Below are 5,794 nucleotides of genomic sequence, written 5' to 3' on the forward strand. Positions count from 1 at the left end.
GTTTAAGTAAACAAAATTTATAGTCTCTAAACTTACCGTAGATTTGAACTTTGTTGCTTAAGTTTTAATCATATTAACATTTCAAAGACACCGCTAATATGTATGCCACATTCCACAGAAAATAGGACTATTGAGAGAATGAGGCTGGCTGATACCACTGCAATTAAAGTAACTGAAGTAATTGATCCTGTTTATTGACCTATCATTGAAATAACTGAACTTGGACTAGAAACAAGACAGGAATGTTATAAAAAGTGTATTTGAACTGCACAAAACCAAGGTCAGATTGTTTTTAGTACTGAATGAAACCAAAAAAAATTAGTAGTTCTGTTAATATTCGTAAAGAAAATAATGGAAAAGACATTGAGAATGTTAAACAAAAAAAAGAAAACCTTGATTCCAATTCTTGAAAAGCAGAATCTCAAGCAACTGATAAAGAGAATTTAAATGTAGATTTAATAGAATCTTGTGATAACCATCTCGTTAATAATATTATCATAAATTCATCGTCACCTCTGATCCTTCAGAAAATGTATTTTATATCAAAGATTTGGTTAAAAAGCTTATTACCAATGAAATCTGAAATAGTAGTTGATGCTTGCACATCTCATTAAAAAGAAAAAAAAAACCTGTATTTTCCAAAGAAGAATGATGGGGTAAAAAGAATAAAGTCAAACAACATAAGTATAAATAAAAAAATGTCTGATGCTTATCATCAAAAAAGCAAAATTTGCACAGAAATAAAAATATATGGAGAAGAAAGAAAAACAGTTAATTATACAACAAGTGTTGAAACAGTGAAGAAAAAGGCAAGCGTAAGAAAAACATAATAAAAAAATTTCTGATGAGATATTACCTGCGTATCAATATGAGCAACAAAGCTTAAATAAATACCAGTGATAGTGATGAATGTGATATAAATACCTATGAACTTTATTAATAATAATAGTTCTGACTTAACCTAATTGTGAAAATTTTTGTGTTTGTAATTACATAATAGCTTTGTACGGTGGTTCAGAATTTTCTAGATTAGTTGTAAAGTATTAAAGATAATGAATATGAAGTAAATTCCATGAAACAAATATAAATATGAAGTAAATTCTATGGAAAGATGCCTAATTTTTGGAAGTGGCCTACAAAACGAGACCAAATCTTATGTGACAAAGAACATGTAGTGAAAAGTATCTTCTCCAATACTGGAAAATGTTAGAGGAATTTAGAGTTTTCCTTAAACTGTGTTTAAATTTGTAGGCAAAATAGAATAATGAGAACTTTATGTAGGATAATTAGAAGTTCAGAGATTATTAATTTGTTTGGCTAACTCAAATTAATCCTTTTCCACGTACAATATTATTCATTACCTGCTAGTTATTGTTCATTCACTATTGATTTTGCACTTTCTAAATTTATGAACATTTATTGTTGTAATCTTATTCAAAAAATATTAAAATAGCTATTTTAATTTTTTAGTAATTACTATAGAATATGTTACAGTACTATTTTTTCTAAATGACACTAAAGACTAAATTACTGAAAGTTAAAACTATTCAAGCTTCTAAAATTTTCATTCTCTGGAGCATTCATCCTATTAAACTTGGATTTTGATTATTGCACAGTCTTAATCATAGTTTTACAAATAAGGGTTCATCTTAATTAGTCTGGCAAAGATAATATTCCAGTTATGTGAAAAAGTTACTAAACATAAATATTAAATAGTATCTTTCATCTTTGAAACATACAGAAAACAGTAAAATAAGGTTATGATTGTTATCCGTAATAGTTAAAATCATTATGAACTACTGAGCAATAATTAGAGAAAAGGAACAAGTACTCTTGCTTTTGAAGATAGACTATAAGAAATCATTATTGCCATTTAAGTTGGTGCATACCTCCATCAACACATACACGAGTAACCTCAACAGAAAAACTCAGGGTTTTGTCAAACAAAATTCCAAGCCTTAATAACTTAATATAGACTAGTCATTATAAAATATCATTATGGAAACATGTAAGTGACTTGAAGTGATGATGTTACCAAGGAGTTAGGGATAGCCCCCTTCTCCCTCTGTATCTTGTGTGTGTATATATATATATATATACAAAACATATACTGGGTGGCTGAAAAGCAACTTACATCCCCCTCTAATTCTTTTTATGATTGAGATAATTGGTTTCAGTTTGTATTGTTCTTACTACTTGCACCAAAGGCTTACTTCATTGAAGTTATATATCATTCTTTTTAATTTTTGGGTGGTGGGGTTAAGGAGAAACTCAAAAATTTCAAACGAGACAACGGTTATTTGATGTATCATTTTAAAGAGTTTGATAATATGAGATAAATTATGTAATTAAAACTAAATTCTGATTGCCCAAAATTCAGTTCCAGTTATCTCTATTATAAAAAACATTAGAGGGGATGGTTGTAAAGTTACTTTTCAGCCACCAGTATATATGTTTTGTTTTATCCACATTTAAAGACAAATGATAATATTCAGCCCTTGCAACTAATGAGACAATATCAATGCTTTATTTGCAGCATTAGAAATATTATTTAAGTAAAAATTATTATTTAATATAATTTATGAGTATAAACATATACATTACATTTATTACATATATATTTTTAACTTATTTAAATGAATATTATGAAGAACATAGCAAAGGCTTTAAAATAGTATTATTAGGTGAAAGTCATATGTCATTGATTCAAAGCTAGATGGATATTATTAGGTATTTTTAATAATGCTGTTGCAATACTGTGGTCCAGCCGGAATCCACATTGATATTCATGAAAGAAATTAAACGCAGATTTATACCTATAATGGTCTAATTACACCTGCATATACTAGTTTGTCAATGGTTCATGTTCATTCTGTTATGGGTGACAGTATTCATAGCATCAGCAGGAATATTAAGAAATGTTATACTTAATGTTGTCATCATTTTTGTGATGGTTCCAAGTAGTATTGTACCAGATATAATGAACGCCACCCAGTTTTATAGATTAATTTGTCAATTGGACTTAATTTGAACATATGATGTACACCTATGGCAATAGTACTCAATAAAAATATCTTACTAAAGATAAAAGTTTGTTTTAAAAAATTACTGCATTGTTATAAGATTTACAATAATTATTATTACATGGGTGTAAGTTGACCCAACTGCTGATCATCTCGGCATCTGTTATAATGATTAATTGTTTATCATCAATGGGTGGTTCATAAACTTTTTCTTCAATTTTACTTAAAAGACAGTTTGAGTAAGCTGTAGATGTATGTACAAATGCCTGGAACAGCAAAATTAATTATATTTATTAAATCCTTATTTATATGCACATAACACATATAGTTTGAAAAAAACACTACTCATGATTATGAAAATTGTAATATGAAATGAATGGTAAATAAAACTTGTTTAATGTTCTCTAAATATGATTCCTTTATCACGTTGTTTTTTTTTTAATAATAATTGAATAATAATAGAATACATTAATGTATTTATTTATACTAATTGAACTTATTCAGCCATTATAATCATCTTCTGCTTCTCAAATTCCATGCCTGACTACTCCCTGTAAGTGCTTCACTTGTTTCCAAACCCTTATTAGTCTCCTATTCTTCAGCATGGTTTTATGAATCCACACTTACAAACTACATCTTTTTCAAGCTCAATTAAAATTTTACTAGTACAAATTAATTTTATTTTTAATTTCAAATCATTTAATTTTTATCTTGGATTCTCCATATTCAATTTCATAAAATTATTTCCTCATTCCTAACCTTCTCCTTTAGAGAATTAGTTTACCAGAACTCATGTCTAGTGCACATTTGTTCTTTGTACTCTAAGAAACAGATTAAGTAACATACATATTTAACGTTTCTACATACTTGTACTTCATGTACATCTTCTTAGACGTCTACTTCATTCCACAAATCTGAGTAAATACATGACAAACATTTACCTCTTCCTTTTTTCACTATATTGGTAATGTCAGTTTCATGTCTAAAATTTGAAATTAAGAGATGCAAAGATGAATTTGAGTTTTTTTGTTTTACCTATTGATATTTGTAAATCTCTTTTATGCCATTTAAATTTAAACAAATCTGAAAGTCTGATTGATGGCTTCCCATAATTAACATAAAAGTAATATTTTACAAAATTATTTGAAATTATACATACAAAGTTAAACTGGTTATGTACTTATTTCCTTTATAGTGTGTAATGACTTATTAAAAAATGCATATATATGTCTATAATAAACATTTTTTTAACAACCATTTTTTCAAACAAACTATTCTGTTCTTGGTCTGTGAAACAGAGTAGTGCCATAGAGTTCAGTGGAACTCTACCTCTCTCTACCATTAAATAAATTATATCCCTTGAATCATTTTAAATTAACAAAAAATTGAAAAAAAATTATGTGATATTCAAAACACATTGTACCTTTAAGAAAGCACAGGAAACTTTATTAATGGTGTTCAAGAGGTGCAAGTCTTGATTTACTTGGCCACTGTGTGCCACTGCAGCAGTCATTTAACAGAAATTAAAATATTCCAATACTCAAACCATTCTTGTCAAAAAAAGATTCTATATATGTGAACTAAGATAAACTGAACATTGTGATAATTTGAGTGTTATTCCTTCTCTAGGCACTTTAAATTCCAAGGTTTTTTGTAATTAACAAATTTATTAGTATTGTGGTATAGAAACGTTTCTTTTTTACTACATTTCCTTTGGCACAAGTAAATAAAAGAATTTCATCAGAGATCAGTTCTACTACTTCATGGGGTCCTCTATTCACTTCAGTTTGAAAAAATATATATAAATATTGCATTATTAATGTTGCTGTAGAATCTGGTAAAAATAAGTATCAGGATTCCCCTTTATTTAAAGTATTTAATAGACGCATTCGACTATCTATTTTAATTTTTTCGGTTTAACATAATCACACAGGACTCTTGTAAAAAAAAATTACTTAAATTTGCAGGTTTTTATGGTAGGAACATTATTTTTTAATTTTAATTTCTGGCTTTATATAATAATTAATATATCTACTGTTACATAATAATTATTATTACATAATAGTTATATTAACCACATAAAAAAAATAATTAAGTAGTTAACAACATTAATAATTAATTAGAAATAATACTAATAATATGTCTATTGGTGTATATAGCATTAATATTCCAACAGAAACTATAAATTATATTGCAATCACATAGTACTTTATAGAAAGACAAAAAATATTCATATAATTGTTGTATTGCCTTTTTTTGTAATGGAATTTTGCATAAGTAGGATTGATATTTACTGATTTTCTCATATTTTTCATATTATTTATACTTCACATTACAGATTAACCACTATTGATGATGTTCACATAGTTTGACCTTGTAGTTCCTGGATTAGTTTTAAAATACACCTTAAATATTTAATTTTTAACTGACTTCATAATTCAAGCAGGTTCTCGGCCAAGCTCATGAGTTCTGATATTATTTGAGAAGTAGTCCACAGATCACGATAAAGCTTTAGCAAATGAATGTACATTGCCAACATGCTGTATGGCAAGTAACAATTCATCTTTTAGAATCTTAGTCTAAGGCTGATCAATTCTAAAACTTACAAAAAACAAAAATATTCCAAACACTTTCTTATTATATTCAATTTGTTTTATTACTTGTATTTATCACTACATTGTGGCAGTCGTATGCTACTACATACTAGAACCACTACTTGATAGAATTGCATTAGATCCAACAACGGTTGTTTGTCCTGTTATTGATGTCTA

This window comes from Lycorma delicatula, chromosome 10 (genome assembly GCF_047948215.1).
Source record: "Lycorma delicatula isolate Av1 chromosome 10, ASM4794821v1, whole genome shotgun sequence".
Lineage (NCBI taxonomy): Eukaryota > Metazoa > Arthropoda > Insecta > Hemiptera > Fulgoridae > Lycorma > Lycorma delicatula.